Genomic DNA, 26,666 nt, shown 5'->3' with positions numbered 1-26,666 from the left:
GACTTTGGGGGATTGTTCCTTAAGTGAATGTTGATTCCTTTGTTTTCCTCCTATTTTTCCCATCACCTCTGTTAGCTTCGTTTCAAATTTCACAGAACTCTCCATGCAACTTGGTTTTTGCTGCTGCCTCAATGGATCTCAAACCCATGAGGGTCTTTGCCAGGAGGCTCTCTACAGAAAAGACTACAATACAATAATCTAATGCAGTGTATGAGAAGCCTGTAAAATGTGCCTACATTCACAATTCGTGTTAATAATGACAACTTTAAAATAAAGTCCATTCTAAAATAATGATTAAAAAAACACTTGTTTATCGAACACTTACAATTTACAAAGTTACATGGGCATTTCACGTAATCTTTCTGAAGAGCTGCGACCCTCATTGCGCGGCTTTACATATTAGCATGTTATTTTGTACCCCCAAATTCATCATGTGTTTGATGTCCCTTTACCTCCCATTTTTTCATGATCTTTCTTTATGCTTTTTTTCTTATCCTGAGCACCACATTTGTTATGTTTTCGCTGCCCCGGAGTTTCCAAATACATTGAGGCTTGAAATGAGGTTAAGATAAAGAAGAGTGAAAAATCACAAGGTGAGAGGACTTTACGAAAAAACGAATGCTTGCACACACAATGCATAAAATAAATAAGTTGTGAAGAAACAAGTATAAATGTGATTAATCTTCTGTGCAATTCCCCACCGTTCAGTCTGCCAGACAGCTGGGGTTTGCCCACCTCACCCCAGGGTACTATACCATATGGGAATTTGATTCCTATGTATGCTTCCCACCTATGGCTTACAATCGGTGTCAGTGGTATTTGGGGTTATAGTGCCTTGACAAACATAGCAGGGATGTACCTTTGAGTTGTACTTTGATTTTCTTTTAATGACTTACTTTTTTGAATAGCGCTTCGTATCGCACATCTGCTATTTCTAAACTCTGTCAATAATAGTTGTTACAATTTCCCAGTACAAAGGGATTCCATTCACTGACCTGCAGATTGACAGAAAGTTAAGTCGGCCTTATCAGGATTCAAACTCATGATCACCAGAAACTGGATTCATCATCAGCGACCATTCAACTTATCGAGGCATCCTGCCCGCTTTAAGTGTTGCATTGCAAAGTGAGGTTCATGTGTCATTTACTACAGCACATTAGAACTTGGACAGATGGATGGTGCATAATGTGTTGACTTTTGTGTTCCGCAAACAGGCATAAAGAAGACACAAGGTGGCAATGTTTTTCTAGTTCAGTATGTGATTTAAGACAGGAGCATTCGTTTGGTCACATGTTTTTTTTTTTTTTTTTTACTTTGTTTATTAGGGTTTTTCAGTGAAGTACAACTCTTAGCTAGAAGTAGTATCGCTTGTTGCATGGCACATGTGTTTGTTCATACATTTCAGCTGATTCTCTTGCACTATCATAATCGAATTATGACCCTTCCGGGTGTAATAATGGTATCCAGCATATACAGTACATCAATTCGCGTTTGCATAGTCATGCAACTTCTATACGATTTAATAAATATTCATTCATTATCATCCTTACTATTCCATTTAAATTAATAACACAATTAACTAGAACATGCAACATTGCGCTGGAGTGACAGTTCCGTGCTGTGGTGTGTGTGGGGCATTCAAGGTTAGCTGAGCTATCTGATTTGGGAGGTCAGTATCTCTACCATGATTCCGCCTCTTCTTCAAGATAGGGGTGCGGGTCCCCCCGAATGGTCCCAGAAACCGTCCTCGGTTAACAAGTTCTGTCAGTATGTGTATATTGGTGGCAAAGCAGTGGTCCTTGCCCCCCTACTTCTAGTAATTGACAGATCAAGTACTCTCTGTTGAACAGCATGTGCTAAGTCGCATCTCTTCTCCCTATCTAGTGGGGCAGTGGCCCTTTACCAACAGGATGTGCCTTCTTCTGTCTCCAAGTTCCCACCTACCTCTCGTTTCTGTGTTTCCCATGCCTCCAGTACCTCAGCCCATAAGGGAGCAAAAGGACGTACACGCATCCCCGGAGCCTCCTCCCTCCATGGCGCATGTAGTTCGTCCTGGGCCCAAGTTGATACATCCCATCTCCAGTCCGCCAGTAGGAGATTTCCAGGCCAGTGAAGTAGTACCAGGGCTAGGTCCAAAAACCTGCTGCCAACTCTCTTAGAAGCAGGTCTACTATGTAGTCCCAGCAGGCAGCAGGAGGGACCTAGTTCCAATTGTGCATCAAGGACCCCTCCTAAAGTCTCCAGCGCCTCCCACCAGCACCACTGTATCTCGGGGCATTCCCATTTCATGTGATCTAAATCTGAATCTACAACATTGCACCTAGGGCATTCCCTGGGTTTGCCACCATATATCACCCTGAGTGTGTGTGGAGTAAGGTATGTTCTGTGTATATAATTGTATTGGATGTCTCGGAGACTTGTGTTACGCGATAGATACTCTGCGGGGGTATGCCAGCACCTTCTGCCCCTCTGTGTCTGTCATCTCCTTGCCTAGTGTCCCTTTTCATTTCGCGCTGAGTGTTTGCACAGACTTCAGGGTAATCTCGTTAAGGGCCCTGTAGAGCCTGGCAGCCAAGTGGGTATCCTCCCCTATTGTCAATAAGAGTTGGAGTACCTTGTGCGTTTCTGGCTCTGCGTTCACCGTTAGTCCCCTTATAGCGTGAGTCAGTGACTGATATAGGAGGAATTCCACCCCCCCCGGATTCCGCTCTCCTCTATTAATGCCATAAATGGACGCAGGACCCCTTCCCAGAAGCAATCCCCTAATGTCATCACTCCTGCCTGGGTCCAGGTCCTCATCTGATTTTTTGGTAAGGTGCGATTCAGGTATCCCCGTTGTATTTCAGGGGAGTAGGCCACAGTCACACCCGTGCGTCTCAGACACCGTCTCCAGCAAGACAGGGCCCCTGTCAGCATGACATTTCGTGCCGTAGGGAGATCCGAGAGCTGAGCATCCGTGGCAGACACAGGTCTCCGACGTCGCCACGGGGTGCGGTCAAATCTAGCCAGCTCCCACCCAAGACCACCTAGCGACCCATTGAAGCTGGCTCGACAAGTAGTATAATTCAAAATCCGGTACTCCCGCCTTCATCGGAGGGGGGGCCGAGAGCGGAGAGAGACGTTCACTGTCGCCCCCTGTCCCAGAGGAGCTCCCTGAGGAGCGCATTTAATTCTTTAAACCAGTTTACTGGTATATTCACTGGAAGATTAATGAAGTAATATAAGAGGCGGGCAACATAATCATTTTAGATAGTGATACTCGGGGCATCATGGAGAGCCTAAGAAAGTGCCAAAACGCCACGCACGATCTTAAGGACCAAAGCGTTTACCCAGGTTGCCGTCCCGAAGGTCTCGTACATCGTGGAACACTTGTATTCCCAAGTATTTGAAAGTGCGGGGGCACCATGTAATATGAATAGGGCAGGAGGAGGGGTGTTCTGCCTCCTCGGTCAGTGTAAAGACGTAGGTCTTTTTCTTATTCATTCTGAGGCCCGATGAACCACTGAATTCCCCAAATAAGTTGAGCACCCACGGGATTCATGATGTGCCTTCCCACAGATAAATTAGTATGTCATCCGCGTATAGCGATATGACATGGTCCACAGAGCCCCACTGCACTCCCCTGCCACGCCCCTCCATTCAGAACTGAGCTTCTAGGGGCTCAATGGCGAACGCAACAGCAAGGGTGAGAGAGGGCATGCCTGTCTGGTGCCTCAGAATATGGGATAAGCGTCCAACAATGCCCTGCCAGTTCGAACCCTCGCCACTGGGAGGCAGTACAGTAGTTCGACCCATCGTGCCCATTTCTACCCCAGGCCCATCCGAATGATTACTGTCCGGAGATAATCCCATCTTAGTGAGTTGAACGCCTTCTCAAGATCCACTGACAGGAGCACAGCACCTGGGTGTCGCTCGTTGTGTGATATGTGTAAAAGTGAAAATAGTTGTCTAAGATTCAGGGAGGTGTTGCGCGTGGGTATGAAACCATTCTGGTCCTCATGTATGAGGTGGGGGACATGCAGGAGCAGCCAGTTAGCCAGTGCCCTACTTAGGATTTTGAAATCGCAATTCAACATGGACAAGGGTCTGAAATCAGTCACTGAGGCCTCGCACGATTAGGTCTTGGGTAGGGGGACCACCAGTGCCTCCCTGAACATCGCAGGGAGTATGCCCCTTTCAAATGCCTCTGTGCAGAGCTCGACCAATGTGGGTGCAAGGATATCAGCGTATGTTTTGTAAAACTCCATAGGGAGTCCATCCGTGCCTGGTGTTTAGCCCGCTGCCAATTGTGAAATAGCGGTCTTTACCTCCACTAGGGTCATTTGTTCACCCAGGGGGTCCCTGTTCCCGAGTGCTAGAGTTCTCAGTGGGAGAGACTGTAAGTGATTCCCCAGCGACTGTGGCAGGCCTTCCTCAGGCTCTCTGTATAGGGACATGTAGTATGTTTTAAATGCTTTGTTTATATCTAATGGTGCATACACATGGCCCCATCCGTCCCACGGACACTCGTGATCGGGGCGCCTTCCCCACCGGAATGTACGAGCCATGCTAACATTCTGCCAGATCTACCCTCTTCTGCATGCAATGACGTCAGGTACTTCTGGTAATTATGACAGCACAACATTTCCTGGGTCTGATTAAATGACTCTCTTGTTTTAAGGAGTCATTGCTGTGCCTCCTGATCCTTGCCCTGTTCATTGTCTCTGTCATGTATTTCCTTCTCCAAGCAGTTTAACTCAAGCTCAGGGGTTTGCCTAATTCCTACCAACTGTCCCATAGAGTAGCCTTGTGTTGTTACTTTTATGGTCTCCCATTCTATGTGTCGTGATGGAGTGGATCGCTTATTAATGCTAATGTGCTCCAGTAGGTGGGACCTAAGATCTTCTCTGTACGCCGGGTCTTCTAATGTCATTGGCTGAAGTCTCCACGTCGGGATGGGGACCCTAACTCCGGCACACCACCAGGTGATAAGTAATGGGCTGTGGTCCGACAGGGTTAGCAATCTCGGGGCTAAGAGTTCCTGTACACAGCACCCGATCTATTTTAGTATGCAGTTGATGGAGGCCCGAGTAGTATGAGTAGTCCTTATCCCGAGGGTGCTGAACCCGCCAGACATCCTCCAGCCCCAAGTGTGTTACCTACTCTATCAGGCCCTTTGTCGTCTTGTATGCTGTCACCCCAGGCAAAGGGGGAAGGGAGCGGACAATTACAGTATCCAGTACACAACTGAAATCCCCCCTAAGCAATAACTGTCTCCGATTCCGACCTTCAGCATCCTCGGCCCGTCGTTCCAGTCATTGGCTATGTTCAGTCAGCTGTGAGACGGTGGCTTTAATCTCCTGGTGCACTGGGGTTAAGTCCGTGAGCGTGATTTCAGTGCGTTGGACTCTGTCCGCTGGCCTCTCGTGGTCCGCTCTCAGAAGGCCCTGTTCCTCGGATACCTGGCCAATTTCCTGCTGAAGCGTTGTTTTGGATTCCTCTATGGCTCTCAGGATCTTGTCCAGTGTGGCCTGTAAGGATTTCGGGACAGGGTTGGCCATGTTCATTTGGGCTAAGTCGCTTACGCTGCACCGCCCCTGTGACTTAGCTATGTTCCGGCTTTTGGTAGTCATTCGGTACAACAAGTGTTACCGGCAAGACTAGCTTGGTAGGAGCCCCCGTGGATTAGTTTAAGGTCCCTTTCTCCCACCAAGGCAGAACTGTCCAACGGAGGGTCCGGTGTCGTGGGGTGAGCTGTCGCCGTTGGTGTCCTTCCTCATTGTTCCTCTCGCTCCCTTCCGAGATATCATTCAAGGGTGTGGAAGGCAGGCACCACCTATTGCCACCAGTGTTAGCAGCCCTGCCTATTGCCCCCCGAGAGAAAAGGCTGCATGTCTCACAGTGATTCGCAATGGTGTTATAGGTTTATCAGGGCCCGGGTTTGTTTGATTCCTAGTTGGGCCCTATCTCGTTCTTGGGTCCCTATGCAAGGGCCACGCTGTACTCACGGTGTCTCTGATTCCTCCGATTTGCGCCTCCACAGCGAGCCTGACCAACCAGCGCCCCAGAGGCGCCCCCCTCGGTGCTTTTACTGTGACCTGCGGGGTCACCCATTATGATCCACCCTTCTTGTGCCTTTTGACATCTCTCACTTGTGTCAGGTAGGGGGCTGTCTTTATCCTTCAATATTCCTCCGCAGGGCCCTGGGGCTCCCAATGCTGTCCCGTAGCATGGCCCCCGGCGGTTCTTCTTATGCTAATCAGGGCGGCGCCAGGCCCTCTGGGCCGTGCTAGTCCACCACAGCCCAGCAGCTTCTTTCCGGGTGTTCTCCAGGCCGTAGGCACCGCTTTGCCAGATGCGGCCGAGTCTCTCAGCAGCCCAGCTCCCTCGCGGCTTGGCCCCCCCCCACGCCTGTCCAGCTCTGGTGGGCTCTCCGATGTGTCTCCGTTCTTCTCCGACACCAGGCGACAGTTCCCAACCCGCGATAGGGCAATACACAAAGGGTATCTGTCGGGCCTGAGCAGAGCGGAGCATTCACGCGTCCACCAGTTTTGCAGGTCAGACCACGCCCCTCGTCTGGTCACATGCGTTATGAGGAATTTATTGGGGCTGTACCCACTGGATGTATGTGGTTGTTGTATGGCTTTTGGTAAAGAAATGGCACTGTTGCCTCAGTATTTTGGATTCACCTACGCCATGAAGGTTTCGGATTCCCTTTCTGTCTGACCACCTGGAAATGATCCCGTGCCTTCTGCCAATCCCTGTTAACACTATCTACCAGACACATTACAAATGCCTGCCACAAAAAAACATAATGCTTTGGTAGTGTTGTTGAGTGTGTACTACTTGTCTAACCTCACACTTGCCTATTCTACTTGGAAATTCAGTTTACACTCCTTGGGCCCACTGCATGCCACAGTGTCAACTGAATGCTTCCTGTTTCTTGGGTGATCCTGTTATTCTGCTTTATATGCCAACTATGCCTTCTTTTGGGTGGCTGAGGACCTCATGTCATAATTCTTTTTAAAAAGAATATATTAACAAGTTCATAGAGAGAGTACGCTTTTTGAAAGCCCCTCCAACCATTGGCTTTTCCTTGGTTTTCATGCTTTGCCATTGTTTGGTTCGGCTGTTCATGCTCCTCTCCGCCTGCTACCGAACGTCCGGTCTTTTTTTTTTTTTAATGTCTTATATTTTTTTGGGGGTGGGAGGAAGAACCCAGTTGTAAATTGCTGCAAATTGCTGTAAGCTGTTCTACTTATTCTTATCTTTTTTTTAATCTGCTGCTCCATGTCAGATCGATAAATGAAAAAAGTGATACCCACACCATTTTGTAGGTGCACGTGTAAACAGTCCATGCACATGCGTTATGACACATGTATGTGGCTACAAAATGATACAGCTGTATCTCTGCGCCTTTTTTTTTTAATACTTTGGCTATGCTGCACAGTATCTTCACTATGCTGAACAGCGTCATGTAAAGACATTGGCAAAAACGAATAAAGTCCCAGGAGCGATACCTATTGGCTTTGCCAATGCTTGTTTTTGGTGTTCTCACTTTCCCTCCCCTCAGGTTTCTCGATCCCCATGTTCCACACTCCCGTTTTCACTTCATTTCCTACTTTCTCTCTGCGCCAGGTACTTCAGTTTTCTCATAGCTACTAAAATGAAACAGTTATGAAATCTTACTGTTTTGGATACATAATGTTACTCATTTCTAAACACAAGTTCTTAGGATTATGAATGAATGTTGATAACTTCTTCACAAAAAACACACAGAAACACACTTAGATTCTTGATAAAGATAATTTTCCTCAGAACCAAGCGTTAGCATATTCAGTTCAGACACAAAACAAGCAAACATCAGACTTGTGAAAGTGAATATGCAAATGTATGTGTGAAGCCATGCTTTCTCTGTGATATGGTCTGCGGAAAACAAAAGTACAGCCAACTGTTTTGCCATTCTTTCTTTCCATTTTCGACAAAGGTAATTGGAGAGAACCTTCTCTATTCATTTTAAGATTGAATGAGCAGTGGTGCACACTGGTGAAACCATGAGTAACTGTGTAGGGAACTGCAGCCTCCTAAGAAAATGATTAGTGTCTGACCCTAGGGAAGCGTAGCAGCCTGCTGCAATCAAGATGAATGTATATTTATGTGTACAAGGATGTTTTTTCTATATATTAATTTATTTTCATTAAGGGAGGTTGGTGAGACAGCTAGTAGCATGCCAGGGTTTTTTAAACGGCACAAATTGCTGTGATTATAGCTGTGAAGCCCAGGTACCAACATGACTGCCAGAATCAGCTAACTTTGGAATTTGTTGACACGTTTGGCAGGCAGCCCCAAATAGATGGCATTACAATAGTCTAGATGCAATAATACAAATACCCCTTCTACAGTGGCATGCATAGCAGCAGCAAGGAATAGCAGCACTTTATGTAGTAACTTAAGGTGCTGGAAGCCCATGGCCTACATTTGCACATGGCTGTTGAACACACGACCTTAATTAAACAACTTGCTCAGATTCTTCATAAAGGTGGCTGGCTCAGGGAATAGTCCTTGATGGTCAAACTAACAACAGCCTACCAGTAGGAAATATTGCTGATAACTAGTATTTCGGTTTTTTTGTTTGATTCTTTTTCTAGAAATTATCTGCCACCAAGCTTTGAACTAGTACAGCCAACCACAAAATTGCTTGTTAGAAGCATCTGATGATTAATCATAATCAAATCTCAACAGCAACGGAGTATCATCTGGATTAGGGGAGGTCTTAAAGTCAAATGATCAAATCAAAATCCTAAGTGAGTGGAGTGGATGTTCAGGTTTAACAGTGAGGGGGAGAGGGATGAAAACTGGTGCACCCTCATTTGTTCAAGCCCATATCTTCCAGGTTGTTCAGCTGCGCAAAGCTGAAACCTAAGGAGCCAACTGCATGAAAGCTCAAATCTTCCAACAAGATGATTATTTCAGTGGCCTGTATGGTAACGGACCAGTAAAGCTCAAAAGTAATGAAGAAGCAGGAAGCCATTGATGTGTTTATCTACTTCTCTCCCTAGACGCACGTTCCAACATTGGTCATAAAGGCAAATACTTTGAAATTCCATCCACGTGCTACATCTAATCTGCAGACAATCTCACACGTCACATTTGCCAATTATACTTCACAAGGCAGGACACACATACCGCACGCTTTTCCCAGTTTTGAACACAAACACAGTGCGCAAACAAAATACACAAGAAAGCCCTTGTGCCTGATAAACTTAAGAACATTACTATAAAACGTGATCATCACATTTTAAGTTTCCTTCAAACCTTCTTGCTTGGAAAATCTTCCTTGTGTCATAATACGTACCTGAACTCCCACTTCCATTCAATTCATCATTAATCTTCCCCAGATAAAGCTGACGCTCCATTTTACCATCTGCACCAGCTTGCACTGTGTGTCTAACTTCCACTCCATTCTTTCCACTGTAAAAAACATCCAAGAAAAGGTTCCCTTCATAGTCAGTAAACCCACGACTGCAACATCCTTCGGACCCACTTGTGATCACACCACATTTACAGAGATATCTTTCCCACATTCGACATTCTACTTTCCCTATCCTTCACAGTACAGCAAGTAATGGATCCAAGCAGTGTCTCACCTTTCCCATTTTCACTCAGCAAATTGAAACTTGTATCTCATAGAGACGTCTAGCTGCAGATTCCTTACTTTAGAATTATCCCAAAGTGTGACTGGTTGCACAGTATGACCTATTGCGACACCACATGCAAAATCTATGCATCTCTTCAATCTGCTTTCTCTCGACCCAGTGACAAATGGCTTTAGAGATTACCTACAAAGCTGAGTAATGGGGCCCTTGATACATCACTCAATTAATGAGAACGGTTTCTAGCCTCACTCCCAAACTGATCACTAATCGCTACTACACCAGTGGGTCCCCCTGATGTAGTTTCTTGTATCATAGAGTAGAACAATGCTGTTTACATCCTTTTTCACTGCCGACTATAGCACTTTTGTACCTGCTAAGATCTTACCTCACATTTACATTTCTTAAATGTCAGACAATGCACTTAGGTTTCGTACCTCGACTGTATGTCCCATACGTGATCTATGTTGATATAGATTGGTAAAGGATTAAAAAAGAATGATCCCCAGGTATCAAACTGGATCCAGAAATTTTTCATGAGCAGTATGCCAGTAGGTGGTGTCATTCAGCTCTGCGTTGCATCGTCGGTGTCATCCACCCTGAAAGTGACGTGCGTGGTGCCTATATAGGTGCCACGCCAACACACTGACCTCAGTTCTTTTCTTTCCATGCCAGTCACTTTTCTACTGTCCTTTTTTGGACACTTTTGTCAAAGATTTTTTAGACTTTGTCTCTGGGAGTTCAGGATGTCTAACAGAGGGGCAGGTTTTAAGCCACTGGGCGCTTGCCATGGATAGATGCCTGTGACAGACCCACATCTGGTCTGTCTATGGAGTCTTGAGCGAGACCACCATGCCAAGACATTTGAAGACTGCCAAAAGGAGCTGAGGGAGCTGTCCGTCAAGCTCCTCGCCCCCGATTTCAATCGACTAGACAACGCTCCAGGCCTTGGATGTGAGGAAGATCCGGAAATCGATAGCAAAGTCGGGCCCAACGATTGTCATCCCACTCCATGTCACTGGGGAAGTCCCACAAGAAGAAGAAGTCAAAAACATTGCTGACTTCATCGCGACTGACTTCGGACAAGTCACGTGCCATTGCCACTCGAGGCCCGGTTCTGATGTAGAGGCTTCCCCTGGGCCATTTCCGTGCCTTCCTGAATTTTCCGGAGCGGTAGCAACTTCTGCCCACCTTAAGGAATTTTGTGAGGCCATGCGTCTTATTTTTGGACAGCCCTACCTCTCTGGAATTTAATCGAGCTCCACAGGCTAGGGAAGGGCCCCTACTGGTCTTCCGCCTGTGGGTTTGTCCTCTGCACTAGTTGGGTCTCAAGGATCCATTGATGGATCTGGAGCGGTGCAGGTGGATCGGTCTTGACCTTCCCTGGCACCCACTCCAGTGCCGACAACCCCAGCACCATTAACGTCCAGTGGTGGCACCACTCTCATCTTCATTCCCAACACCGATAAGGAGCCAGACGGGCTTCGCCCGACCACGATGCTGACCAGGGGCAGACTCCAGTATCAGAGCCAGTGCCTTATTCATGTGACAGGCCTGGATTGGGTGATGATAGGGAGGGGTCTACAGACTCTTATGGGTACCAGTTAGAAGATCCAGAGGACAATTGATATGAGGATCTGGTGGATGCCAGTGGACTGGACACCTCCCCAGATACTGGACTGGTCTCTCCCTCTACCGGGCTATGGAGGAGGGTGCCTCATTCACAATAGTAGTGTAGAGGGTGGCTGAGGTCCTGGACCTTATGCTACCTTCAGTGGCAGTCAAGATGAACGTCTTGACGGAGGTGCTTCAACCAGAATTTGCCGCCACGACCGCTACTCCCATTAAATGAAGCCCTTAATGACATCCTTCTTGGAGCCTGGTCTAAACCCTGCCCAGGGGCTCCTGTGCATAAGACAATTGCCTACTGCCATTGCCACACCCAGACCCTCGGGACCCCTGTTTCCTCATCCAGCACACCACGCCATAGAGCTTCAAGATCCAGGCCTCCACCTCTGTAATGATATTTGTGTTTTGACCACTGACTCTGTGTCGCACAGGTTTGCACTTGGCTTAGCTGTCCACCGTCACATTAGCAATCACAAGTTACAGACCATTTTGTATACGGCTTAGCCTTAGCTTCACCGCCACGTTAAAAGTGCGAGTATTTTTCCGTACAAAGCATGTTATGCAACATGTTTTCTATTCTAAGTGTATGCGTGTTCTTTTCTCACCAAAGGGCTAGGACATAACGTGGAGGAGTCAGCCAGTCAGCAAGATAAGCATGTACTAGAATGATGTTTATTGTACAGCAGACAACGGTTTAGGTTTGGAAGAGACACCTTGGGAAACTGGCCAGTTCCAACCTGTTTCTTTCAAAACAGACCTAAAATAGCCAGCATTTTTAAATATCTCTTGCAGAGTGGGAGGGGTTTTCCAGAAATCTCCTTCCTCTCTTGTTTAAGGTATATAAGGGACCCAGGTCAACAGTGGGAGATTCAGAGACCTCAATCAGGATTGAGACGTTAAATGCCTGATATATTTCCCGTGAGGGTAGATTGCTCTCTTTCTCGTTGCGGTCGAACTGGGGTCAACGTCTTGATAGCGGGAGAAAGATGAAGCATAAGATAGGCCCTATGGTGATTATTTTTTATTAATTATTTGCTTTACATTGTGAAGTGACCATATATATATATATATATATATCTATATATATATATATAGATATATATATATATATATATAACGGTATCTGTATCTTTGCATGTATATATTTGCTGTTTATAGACTGAAGATTCTTTGTACATGTTCTCACTTTATCGATGCACATTTTGAAGGTACACTTTCAGTTATACTGACCTTCTTTCACGAGCCTTGCGAAGTGATCTAATAAATGTCTCCTTTAGACTAAGAAGTGCATTCCAGAGATTCTTTTTGACTCCTTTCAGTGTGTGTATTTTGGCTTGGTTTGCAGTAAAGCAAAACACTTTGGTGTAGGTCGGCTAGTTAGAAAAGCAGCTTATTGATTCAAAAAATACTGCAACCATGTTGTCTTGTCAGAATAAATTATTGCAAGATAAGGCAGACACGTATCAAACCATCGCAGAACATGCTGAAATTAAAGTAGCTCAAAACAAATATCCTAAACGTAGAGGAAGGATAAATCAGAAAAAGGTTCATTTAGTCATCGATAATGCTGGTTTGGACTGGTGCTCAGATTCGTCTTGGGATACTAACATTTGGACCAGCAGTGATCTTTCAAACTCTAGTGATGAGGAGAGTAAAAAAGGTGAAGTGCGAAGGGACTTAGAGGAGTAGAATGTGGTGCGTGCGCAGCCAATATTTAGACCGAAATTGCAGCACACACCATAAGAACCGGCAGGAGTTGCACTTCATGCTCTAGAAGATTACACTCAGCAAGAAGTAAATTACATTATGGATTGCTTTAAACAGAGAACAGGGGAGTCCCTGCTTGCTTGGGTCGTGAGGCTGTTTGAAACCGGTGCTTCTAGCGTGATGTTAGATATTGGGGACTCTCGCAAGTTTGGTACTTCAAGTTGTGACCCAGTAATACACGAACAGTTCAGGGGTTTTTAAGGACAACACCAGACCACTTTGTTACAAGCAGTTGTTGGTGGATATAATCTGAAGTACCCCACTGATTCAGAGTGGCCTCCCAATGAGAAACCCTGGTATACCTTACGAGATGCAATGCAAAGAATTAAGGAGGAGGCAATTAAATCTGCCATTTTCTTTGGCAATGCACACCAACTGTTAGATGGACCACTTACTGTGCCAATAAGGATCAAAATAATTTGCCTTGCTCCACCTACCTAGTAAATATGACTTTATTAATCAATCAGACAGGGCAGGCTTTGAAAGATGTACTAGAGGCAGTCAGAGAGTTAGGTGGATTAGGAATTTTGGATAAACCAGAGAGATCATCAATATATATAAAATGTATAATTGAATCTTAATGCTGTTATGAACAAGTATATACATACATGCTTAACCATTTTTCCTTTTCAGATCTCTCTCCCTGCTGTTCCCTACCCTAATTCCCTTTCCCCCAACTGGCTTCACCATAACTCTGTGCTATAATAGCTTTCTGAGTTGGTGACGCCGGAAGGTAGGCCTGTTGTTTGGCGGCGTGCAGATCACGAGGAAAGGACACTGTGACACCCAGTCTGGCCATCAAAGCATATAGGAACTCCCATTCCAGGTTGTCAAAAGCCTTCTCAATATCCACAGCTAGCACCCCGGCCATCTTATCATCCTGAGCGGAGTCCCTCAGTACCGCCAGCAGCCGGCGTATATTATGCGCCGTGTTTCGCCCTGGGACAAAGCCTGCCTGATCTCAGTGGATCAATTGTGTCATATGCGGGAGGAGCCTAGTTGCCAAAATTTTACTAAGTATCTTGTAGTCCAAGTTTAACATAGATAAAAGCCTGTAAGCACTGCACTCCGAAGAGTCTTTACCAGGCTTTAGCAGTGGCACCACTATTGCCTCCCGAGCCGTTGCCAGCAGTATTCCCCGCTCCTTTGCAGTCTTATATAGGACCTCAAGCCTCGGGCCAGCAGGTCTACGTATGTGGCATAAAACTCTACCAGGAAGTCATCTGTCCCCGGTGTCCTCCCCCAAGCTAAATCCTTAATGGCCCCCTTGATTTCCTGCTGGGTAATGGCCTCTCCCAAATACCCTGCTGTGTCTGATGGTAGCTGTGTGAACTGCATCTGGGCTAAATATGCTTCTATGAGCCCCCTATCGCATTGAAGGGTACTTTTGTATAGTCGCTCATAGTAGGTGAGGAAATGCGTGTTTATTTGTTCCTGACCATAAATGCTATCCCCCCTGTCTGTTTTCATTTCTAATATGGTTGAGCTTCTTTGGGACGGCGACACCAGCCATGCCACCATCTGGCCTGCCTTATCTCTCCCCCCAGGGGCTCTAGCAATATAGTTCCTATAATCAAAGCAGCGTAGGCGTGCCACACACTCCGCCACTGTTTCTGTGAGCTCTAATATGGTCTGTTTTAAGTTTGGGTCCTCCGGTCTACTCTTTTCCACTTCTCTCAATCTATGCTTTGCCTCCACGGTATCCCCCAGTAGCGTTCTTCGTACCCCCACCACTCCCGCTATGCTCCTTCCTCTCTTCACTACTTTAAAGGCGTCCCATTCTATTAGAGGATTGCTGTCTGTGTCCTCGTTATCTGAAAAACATTGTGTAATGTGCTCTCATCTCTCCTTGAAATACTGCATCCTCCAATGATTCTGGTTTCAATTTCCAAGTGGGGATGTGGGGGAGAGTCAGGCCCCACCTCAGCGACAACAAGAGTGGATTATGATTGGAGATCGTGCGAGCCAAGTATTCAGTATTATGTATATGAGGGAATACATGTGGTGTGCACAAGAATGCATCTAACCTGACGTGTAGATCATGTAAATAAGAGAAATATGAGTAGTCGTTGTCGTCAGGGTGTAACATCCGCCACGCATCCACTAGGCCCCAATGTGTCTGCCATGATGTAAACTGTCTGGCCACTCTGGATAGTGGAGAGTCTCACAAAGGAGGGTGTGATCTGTCCTTGTCGGGGTTTGCCACACAGTTAAAGTCCCCCCCAGGACCAAGGTATGTTGCAGGTATGTGGCCAACAGGCCCGATATGCGTGTGAAGAACGCGCCCTGTTCAGAGTTAGGTGGGTAAACATTGATCATAGCTAACTCCCTCCCTCCAGTCTCCCCCGAATAGCCACGAAGCGCCCCTCGGGATTAGTAAGCCTATATAGTAACTGAAATGGGACCCCAGCCCGTATCCATATCAAGGTCCCTCTAGCGAAAGCAGATTATGTAGTATAGTATACTTGGCCCCTCCACCACTTCTGTAGTGCTTTCCCCTCAGCATGTGTTAAGTGTGTTTCCTGGAGCATTGCTACCTGGATCCCTCTCTTCTGTAAGTATGAAAAACCCTTATATCTCTTGACCATTGTGTGCATGCCGCAGACATTCCATGAAAGGAATTTATACGTTTCTAATGTAGCCATCACCAAGTAGTAACCGTAGATGTCCCTGCTCCCCACTCAGTACCACAATCAGCAACAACCATATCCACCTGCACTGTTTCCCCGGTTCCATTGTTATCAATCTTTGTGACTCGCATCGCCCAATAGTCTGAACCCAACAATGAACTACCCAACTCCCCATTCCCAGGACAAAAGCTTGAACTACTCTCATCCAAACAAAAACAGCTACTTCTGCTATCGAAACTGGGGCGGTCCTCAAGTTCTTTAGAGTGGAATATGCCACTTTGCCTATTCTCCCCCCACCTCCGTTTGCACAGCCTCAGGGTTTTTCACGGGCCCAGTCCCCCTCCTGCAGATTCGGCCTGTTGCAGCCATTTTATCGGCCCCTGCAGGGGGTGATGACTCTTGGCAGCCATATGATGACTGCGCCAAGTCTTCCAGATAAGTCCAGGGGCGAGCAGGTCAGATGATGCAATCCAACGTCCCAGGAGTCACCTCCGGTCCCGACTCATTCAATACTTGCGAACCTTCTGAATCCAAATCCGATCCTGAATGTTCCAGCTCCTCGTCTGCCCTCGGGTGGGAGCCGAGGTCTGATCCGCTTAGGGATGCCACTGCTTCCATTGCTTTTTGATGTTCTTTTTGCATCTCTTTACTGGAGGGGCTCCCCAATTTGCGATTCCTTCTATGCCTGGTACCCCTTTGGGGCCACGGATGCAAGGTCTCAGCCAGACAGTCCTTTTCTGACATTTGAGCTTGAGAGTCAATCCACTGCCACACTTCATCTACTGTGGTAAAGAACTGTGTGCCCCCCTTGGCCACTACTCTAAGTCTCGCGGGGAACAGCATCCCATATTGAATCCCTAACTTGCGCAATTTCTGTTTAGCTTCTCAGAAAGTGGCTCTCTGTTTCTGTACCTCCCAAGAAAAATCAGGGAAGATACTGATTGTGTGATTGTCTATCATGTGGTCCCCGTTCTTCCTGCTTTGACTCAACAAATAGTCTCTATCCCTGTAATGCAGCAACCCAGCTACGACTGGCCAGGACCCTGTGCGCCCTCTCAAGCACAAAAAAGGGGGAGAGTCCGTCTTCTGCCACTTCCTCTTTAAGCCAGCGTTCTAAAAACTCCACCATGTGATTCTGTTCAATGCGTTCTGGTAAGCCAATTACTCAGATATTATTTTGCTGGGAACGATTTTCGGCATCCTCTGTACGAAGTTCGAAGTCCCGGATTCGCTTCTCCATCATTTGCGTGAGCTTGGATGCATCTCCAACCTCAGGTATGAGTTCCTTGACTTGTTTTTCTGTGGTGGATACTTTTTCAGTCAGGCGACGGTGATAGTCTCTGATTATGGTTAAATTGGTGGCCAAGGCATCAATTTTCCCCTCCAGGGCTTCACGCAATGCCGTTATGGCTTGAAGTACTTCCTCAAGGGTGGGGTCTCCAGTCTTCTCCACAGGAGGGATACTCGTGGTTCCCTGCAGGTCTGCCATCGGTGTCACGGTAGGGCCTTCCGTCTGCCCTATATCCTTCCTGCGACCAACTTTCCCTATTTCTGGATCCCTGCTGCTATGTCCCTCGTGACCAGAGGGTGGTCACTGCAGTCCCTCTCCTCGCTAGTGGCTCCCAGCCCCCTTCCTCTCCTGCTCGCAGAAAATAGCCGGTCACCTCCCCTCCAACTGCGTGATCTATTGAATCTATACCTGAGGATAGTGGGGATTGGTCAGCCTCGTGCTCACCGCCGCCTCTCCAAGTCCGGGTCCCAGCTGGTCCACGTTACCACCGGAAGACCTTGTCACTTAGGGTTTCATGGTGTAGACTGTATTTGGAAGCCCCCTGTTACGGGGGTACCTCCTATGCTGCCTTCTCTCGAATTGTCTCTCCATTCTGCTCTAGAGGTGGTTATTGTGTGCCTCTTTCCTCCATGTAGGGCGTCCCCTCCTGGGCCCTTTCTGGGTCATTTCCCCTGCGATCCTCCCTTCGGTGCGCTGGGCGCTTCCCTGGACCTTCAGCAGTATTCACCTCGTTGGTGTGATTGGCTCTGTGTGATTACTGTGCTACTATGCCGCCGCTTTCTCCGGGGAGGCCCCGCTCTGCAGTGCTTGGGTGCTGGGGCCCTCTCATCTTTTGGCCCTTTTCAATGCTTGTTTTTGTCATGGCGGGGCCCCTCCTGTTCCCCAGGGGGTCTATCGCCGCCTCTCCGGGGCTACGCTTTCCCTGGGTGTCGGACCCCGCTGCGCATACCTGCTCGTCGTTTTCCACCGGCTCTCCACGCTCTGCAGGGCCCTTCGCTCGTCCAGATCGGCCACCTCTCCCAGGCTCACCTCTTGTATGCTCCGCAGTATTCCTCAGGGAGCCGGGTTGCTTCAGGCCGCACCCACCGCCGTTGGGACTACCAACTCCGTTCTCCAGGATGGGGCCGCCATCTTCTGCTCTGCGTGGTCTCCAGCCGCTCCGCCCGAACTGCCTGAGTCCGGGGCGTTGAGTGCATCGTTTTCCCCCGCAATGGATTCAGGGGCCTCTCTGCAACTCAGGCTATGAAGTCAGGATGTATCGGGGTGGGGGTTTACTGGCAGGAATGCCATGAGGAGGCTTCTTCCACCATCGGCGTCTGGCCACGCCCCCGGATGGGTGAGATACTCTTGCCAGTATTCAAAATTAAGCCCTGCCGGTCACCGATTTGTTCCAGAGGTGATCAATCAGCTCCTTAAGCTGTCTATCCTCCTTTAGCACAACAAAAACACATAGCTATATAGCTCACCCCTAAATCCAGCTCACCAGTAAATCAAGACAACACAAAGAAAACAACAGCACAAAAACGACAGAAAGCAACACAACACCATAACAGCATTAGGATAAAAGGACACAACACAAATGAACAAAGCCATATCAATTGTTTACTTGAACCTCATACACTTGATTGTGAGATTATTTCAGCAACTTGATTCTGCCTGTCACATCACAGAAATGATTTTAGGATACAAGAAAAGAGCAGCTGATAATGCATCTTTTTGGACTGTCATTCAAACTTTTTCTTTTGTATGTTTAAATGGAAGAATACTTCCAGATTTGACTGCACAAATGTTGCACTGTGCAAATTGAGTTAATCTCCAGGACCATCGTACAGGTGATCTTTTCATCACATCAAAGTGCTAGATTTGAAGGGGATTTCAGTAAAGTTCGAGTTTGGGAATTTAGGTTAGATGGATGGCATAACAGATTCAAAAACACTGACCTAGTGTTCAAACACTGGGCAGTGTTATGAAAACAGGAAAAGAGAAGGGAGTGACAAGACACAAACTTTCTCTGGTGTTAACAACCAGAGAAAATAAATTCTTATGTGGGGTATAACACTTGATAATTTATTAACCATAAGCAATGTTATGGGGCTGTATCCTGTAAAGCCTATGTGGGCGAGGGATCAATTGAAATAAAGCACAAAACAACAGGCCCCCACCAGCTACTGATTAGTTAATTACAATGAAATAGACAAAACAGCACATTAATTCTGTGTGTAAACATATATTATTTACTTTTCATTATTTCGTTTTAATCATCTTACTACACAGAATTGCCTCAAATTACAAATATAAGGAAACAGTGAAAAACACTTTAGATGACAAAAGACCAAAGAATGGTGATTCCCTACACCCAAGACACTGTTATGCACATGAAATAGTTGTCACATACAAATAAACAATGTTCAGAGTCCTATCTATAAACAATCATACAGAGCTACCCAATGAGGAAATCACTGGGTTGGCTTGGAAGAGTTCATCGAAGGCCCAGTGGTGCACTGAGGAGTGAAATATTCACATGTGCTTTACGTATTTTACTAGGTACCCATCAGGGCATCACATGATTTATCTGGATCTGGACTCTTTACATGGTGATAGAAATTATTAGAGATCCTGCACTTATAGACCCATGGGGTACACAGGCGTGTTTACTTCAATTCTTAGTATCGTAGAGTTACCCGAAAAAAAGGTCTTTGGCTACCAGAAAAAAAGCTCACCGGTCAGGCGCTCCTGGACCCAGTGGTATGTTTTTGTAAATACCTTTAAATTTGAAGTTAATATTTGGGTGGTACCCATGACAACCATTTATTGACTGAACCTACATGTAATTACAGACTTCTGATAAGGGTCAGTGTTCCAACCAGTTTCCAACCTGTTAATAACCTAAAGGACGTTGGATTGCCTTTCTTGATACCAAGTGTAAGAACATATCTCTTTTTGCATGATCACCTTCAAAGTTTTGGACTGATTCTGCTGTTTTCTTTACTCTGGGAGTGCACTGAGGCGTGCTAACCAGTCCTCAAAGCCAATGCTCTGACCCCTAAAAGTGTATGCTTAATTGGGATATACCCGATTGGCATAAGCTAACTTACATAAGTCCCTAGATTATGGTGCCAGGGATACATAGGGCATGTACGTTAAAGTATCCCTGATGGACTAAGCACTTATTATACCACCATGAGTGTGACAAATTTAATCATGGCTTCTAGGCTGCCACGGAAGACTAGTAGAGCAGTTTTTACCTGCTAACTTAACTTTGCCATTTAAACTAATAAAACGTCCAGACACTTCTTTTTAATATATATGCCACCCCTCATGTAGGTCTGTCGAGCCCAAAGGCAGGATGCTGTTTTATTAAAAAATAGGACATGTATATTTATGTGTTGTAACAGTAAAAACTCCAAGTTGCCATTTTTACTGTAGAAAGGCTATTAGCCCCATTGGCAAGTACTGAGTTACACACTGACAACTCAGTTGTGCTAGCATCTGAATGGGACTACTAAAGTTGGTACTTCAAGGTATCAAAATAATTGTCATATTAAACCCAACGTGATGCCCAAGTCACACTTAATATAACTTTTGAGTATAAGGCAACATTACAAAGTTGCCACTCTGTTTCCCTAGTTTTCCAGTGGCCATTTACAGCTGCTGGTCATGAGACATCCTTCTGCCTACCTAGGAAAAGGTGTGACTGACTTATACAAAAGGACACAATAGAGGTAACCCATAGGACTGGGTACAATGTAAGTGAAAGGCAGAGCATGTCCTGGTAGTGAAAAAACTTACCAATTCATTATCCACTACTGTGAGTTCTGCTCCTTTCAGAGACTAACATTTGAACTGCCCTCATATACTTTTAAGTGGCAGATTCTGATCTGGAAGAAGTAGCCCTGTCATGTCTAGTATGGCCAGAATGGTAATAGAAAATCCTGCTTACTGATGAAGCTGAATTTAATATTACTATTTTAGAAATGCCACTTTTAGAAAGTGGGCATTTCTGTGCACTTACTGCCATCTGTGACTTACAGCCCTGTCTTCAATCCACATCTCGTCTGTGCTGGTTGACAGATTCCACCCAGACAGCCATAAAAACAGGACACTCAGCCACATCTGCATTCATCCGCCTACTGAATGGGTCTCCCTGGGCAGGAAGGGCAGAGGGTCTCTCTCTTACACTTCAAAGACCAGTGGCTTGACCCCACACAAAGGACTGATAACCCCCCCCATAGGGATCCTGGCAGACAGGACTGGGCTGGAAGGGAAACTTGTGTACCTCAAAACCTTTTACATGTACCCTACTTCAAAGGCATTTTGGGGTATATATACTGGGTCTCTGACCCCACCAAATCAGACACTGCTGGATCTGCACTTGGACTCTGTCAGAGGGACTGCCTGGCTGCCCAAAGGACTCATCTGGATTGCTTTGCTGAGAAGGACTGCTTCCCTGCTTGTTGCCCTGCTGCCTGCTGGCCTCTGACTCTGCTGGGAGGACTCTGCCTTCCCCACAAGTGCTCTCTGAGGGCTTGGATTGAGCTTGACTCCTCTTCTGAAGGCTCAGGGCCACAAAGACTCCACCAAAAAGAAGAAAATCCCTGTGCGTCAGAAACTCGACACAACGCCTGCAGAAATCGATGTAGCGCCTGCCTTGCAGCTGAAATTGCGCTCCATCGCCTACGGGATCGACCAGCGTCTACTCCTTCTGCCAGTGCGTCAAGGATTTTCAATGCATCCTCCCTGGGCATCAAAATATCCCTGCATCGCAGTGAGGAACCAAGACTGCGCTCCTGAAAATCTACATATCACCTTGGAGCGTGGAATTAAGCAATGCATTGTCTGTGTGGCGCCGGAAAATTCTGCCTTATTTTTCAATGCATCTCCTCCTCTGCGGCCCCCGTGCCTTGTTATTTTTTATGCATCCCTGGTACTGTGTATTTTAGGATATAACCATTGAATCTTAAGGATTGAGACCCCTAAAAAGTGATGTATCAACTTGTTCATATCGGATTTATATTGTTTTGATCTTATTCTATTCAGATAAATATTATGTATTTTTCTAAGCTTGTGTGTTGTATTTTTGTGGTATTTTCACTGTGTTACTGTATGACTTATTGCACATATACTTTCCACATTGCCTTCTAAGTTATGCCTGCCTGTTCTGTGCCAAGCTAACAGAGGGTGAGCACAGGATAATTTGAGTTGTGTTGTAACTTACCGTGACAATGATTGTGGTCCCTCCTTGGACAGTGCATACCTCTGCCAGCTAGAGACCCAATTTCTAACAATGTCTATAGCAGTTTGCCATAGAGCATTGGTACTAGCAAACAATTTTAGTGGCCACATTAATGCTAGCAGAGTGGTGCTTTGGGGGGGGGGGCAAGAAGGTGCATGTAGAGGAAGTGAAGCATGTACATCTAGTGGTTGAATTGCACAATATGAAACCAGGAAATCTGGTATCAGTCCTGGCTTCCCCACTTGACCAATTTGTGTGATCCTAGGCATTGTTTTATATCACTTTGCTTCCTTTGTCTTCATTATTACATAGAAGAGAACCTTGAAATACATGGGTTCAGGATTTGCGCTGTACACAACCTTCTCTTGTGTTTGACTTAATAATCTATAATGTTGTCCATGTAAGATAACAACCCAGGCCACTCAGAGGGTGCTTACGACAACTAATGTGCCTCTTTGTTCACTATTTGCATTGTTGCCAGGGTGGTAAGAGGCATGACTGTTTCTAAATTCATGTTTGCAAACTCTCACTTTAAAAAAAATACTTCTCAATGTACTGATATAATCTGATGTACTAAAGTGAAACGGTTCTGTTAATAAAATACACTTTTTACGTTTTCAAGAGTCTTTATCATATTTGTACATGTTTGCTGCAAGATGGCTTTAAAAATAAAGGTGTTTCTAAAGTTAAGGGGTGCAGGAAACCCTTGTTACTTCCTTTCTTTAAATTCATTAACCCTTTATATAAATGCTTGCTCGTTTATTGAACATCTTTTTAGCACTAATGCTGAGTCAGAAACAGCAACCCAGTGCTGCTGTTGACCATGGGCCGCATGTATAGGTCAGGGGGGTTGCATGCGGCCCCCAGGTTGTATTTGAGTATCACTGCCAAAAAGCACGGAACTGGAGACTGCTTTGACTGCAAGGTAACTGTCCTGCTTAGCCTTATTGGTGCCTCTGCCTTGCTCCGTGCCAGAATTGGTTGCCATAAATGGGCTGGAGTACCCAAACACAATTTTATATAAAGTTTTCAAAATAACTGTTGTACTTGTCAATACTTGTTTGCATTTTGAGTGAAAAGCAGTGATTTACGATTTGCTTAATAATTTATATCTCGAGAACCCTCTGGTTAATTTTCTTCATTTTGCTGTCTTAAAAATTCTTAACAATAGGATCTAGTTTTAAAAATTGGTGTGAGATTTCCTTGGTGTTGTGCTTCTTTTTTATCCAGTTGTTTTGGTACTTCTAAATGCTTTCACTTGTTCCTTTGTGAAAGACTGACTGCTCAAAGCCACAGCTAACAAGGATTGAGCTAAAGTTCTACAACTGAGCCTGACTGGACACAAGGCGGGTTTTTGAGGTTGCACAATCACACCATATAATAAACCGCATTTCTTCACCCCAAGGTCCGTTTGCTCTGTTAATGCAAGACAAACTTGAGCTATGAGTGGAGGAATCTAAGATCCTCCCATTGTATCAGGTATTCCTTTGGAAAGGTTGTAAATACTAGATAACATCAAATAAATGGGGTGGAACCACAGTTCTTGTCCTGTGTGCATCTGACGGATCAGCAGCGGGTTAATTCCAAAACTGATTTTGGTGCTCCCCTGTGAAGCTGTCTCCATTACAGTGTTCTAAATGAAAATTTCAATGACTAATCTGTAGAACCCATTTGGTCTTACAAGAATGACACACAGGGAAATACTAACCTTAAAGTTTTTGCATTAGAATTTCAGTCATACAGGAATCAATTTTGCATAGTCAAAATCAATTAGTCTATAAATCACAGTGTAAAGCTCACTTAAGGTACAAAATTAAATAAAAGCTCAGTAAAAGTTCAATCATTAAAATGCAGATTATCGAATAGGAAAATACCCGGCATGGATTTGTGACCTAAAGTAAGTGGGAAAGGGTCTCCTGTTACATCAAGAAAACCCACTATTTTATAGGGTTCTGGACAATGGATCTCATACATTTACTTTACTACAGTTGTGTATGGTCAGATAGCTTAAACCAAAGACAGATTAAGCAAAGAGAAACATTTGCAACTAAATACATTCAACAAATCTCTCATAATTCTCCAACATAGAGGTTCTCACAGGCACCATGTCTACATGGAACAAAAGTGATTACATCATACGCTATTTTCCTTTGGTCGGCCAGGTTTAACCTTGAATTCATATACTTTTATTTACAATAGCTTGTGAAGGTCGTTGGTCTTTATGGAACACATTCAATTTTTGTTCTAGGGTGACATGAAAATATAAGTTTATTCTTGTGGTATAATGAAACCTTACAGACAAAATGGAGTATAAGTCCTAAATTCTCTGAGTTAGCCAGAGTTCATGTTTTTACTAAAGCACTGTGTTAATTGTTATGGAAACAGCTATAACAACCTCCCTCCTCCCCATCGATGATTCCATAGAATCATCACAAATCCATCTACTCATTTTCTAGAAACTTTGCAAGATATATTTACTGGAACTGAGGCAGAAACTTTGATCATCACTACTCATTTGTGATGACTACAGCTCGGATTTCTCTTCCGGAGAGGTTTGGAACCTCAACCATCCTAATCGTCGAGCGGGTAGCTCCTGTATCAATTAAAATTTATATGGGTGGCCATTTATGTATGGGTCACTCTCTTCTACCTCCAGAATTGCACCAATTATGCAATCCCTCTCCCCTCTCAGGAACCCTTATTGCGAGTAGCTGAGTCTGGTAGGACTCTCAAACATCATGGTGACCTGGGACATGTAATTGCTAAATAACTGGTTCTAGTGAACTCTGGGAAAGGGCTGGAAGAGTGGAGCCCCATTGTATATCAGCAGTTGCATCATAGGAGCCTGAGGCACATTCGGCCTCATGTATCTCCGGTTATGCGTAATAGACTTGGGCATCAGAGTTCCTGCTTGCTTTACTCCCTCCTGTGACATGTCAATTTGTACTTGAGCATCAAACTGCATTCTGTCAGGAATGTACCTACATTCCTTCTTCCAGTGGCCGACCTTGTTACAGATGTGGCAAGAGGTAACTTTTTTTTAAAGTACTGATATTAGTACCACCAACATTTAGTCTGCCCTTCCCTTGTGGAACCACATTCCCTCCTTATGCATACTGAATAGTAGGTATTTACGTGTTCGCGCCTGTAACACACGAAAGGTTCAACTCTGAATCTACCATGACTGAACCTCTTGTACCACCATTCTATGCTAACTTTATATGGATAATAATAAATTTCTCCTTCAATTTTCTCTGGTTTGCTTCTTGAATTTCACTGCAGTTTTTTTGCATATTGTAGGATCTAATCAAGGAAACTTGTCTGCCAACAAATTAAGTTTTATTGTACTTGTGATCAAATCTGCGGGCGCAAACCAAGAATAAAAGTCAAGAACCGCACAATTTTTCTGCAATCAGGTCAATAATTTCAGTATGCTCTAAGTACTCATGCATTAGGCTCTCTGAGAAAGCATGCACTAACTCTTTCAGTTCTTGTGTTGTCCTCAAAATATTGGGCCAATATACCTTCTTCTGTGAGACTTCCATTTTGTAATGTGCAATAATAGCATTATACTTAGCTTTTATCACAGGTGAAGGGGTATTAGTATTTGTTACCCCCGGGAGTCATTGCGTCGCCCAGTTTACATCTCACTTTCACTCGAAACCACTCAGAACCACTACTTCAAAGAACATTGCTAGATCTTCCCACAAACCCTTTAAAATGATAACAATTTCTGTCTACTTGGGTGTATCATTTATCTGGGTTCTCTTTTAGCTTTGGGGGACTCTTTGCGAAGTTGAAAAGGTCTGCTCGTGTCCATGGGACATGCATGTATGCTCCTTCCTGTGTCTTTTGCAAAAGGTATTTCTTCACTACCGTCTCTGACCCTTTTCCCTCTTTCACCGCCTTTTTCTTCTTTACCTTTGACCTTTCCTTCTTCGACCATTGCTCTCTGAATCTGCTCACATCTCCCCATCCCCTGATGCAATCTACCAGTTCCTTGACATGAGTATCAAGTCCTTGCAACTTCATTACCTTCAACTCCTTGTCACTCACTTTCATTTAGAAATGTCTTCATAATTCTATTGTTTGTGACACATCAAATCTGCACTCATCTGCAAACTCTTCCATCTTTGCATATGCTTCATGTGCTACCCTTGCAGATTCCTTGCGCACACACAGTAATTCACTCTCACCATATTGTCTCAGAAAATCTAATCACGATGAGATAGTGACAAAAATAAAAAGTGGGCATGAGAGAGAAAAGAAAGAAAGTGAAATTAAAGATGTGAGACAAAATATATGTAGATAGAGGAAAGATAGAACAGAAGGAAAGAAACATGAAAGGAAACAGCAGAAAAGATAAAAGGGAGGATAGAAAGGTGAAAGTACGGGGCAGAGGGAATGGTGAAATAATGGATGGAAGAATGGAAGGATCAATAGGTTAAAGGACGAATGAAGTGAAGGATGAAGAAGGGATGGAT

The sequence above is a fragment of the Pleurodeles waltl genome, chromosome 6, assembly GCF_031143425.1.
Source record: "Pleurodeles waltl isolate 20211129_DDA chromosome 6, aPleWal1.hap1.20221129, whole genome shotgun sequence".
NCBI lineage: Eukaryota > Metazoa > Chordata > Amphibia > Caudata > Salamandridae > Pleurodeles > Pleurodeles waltl.
This window is presented reverse-complemented; position numbering follows the sequence as displayed.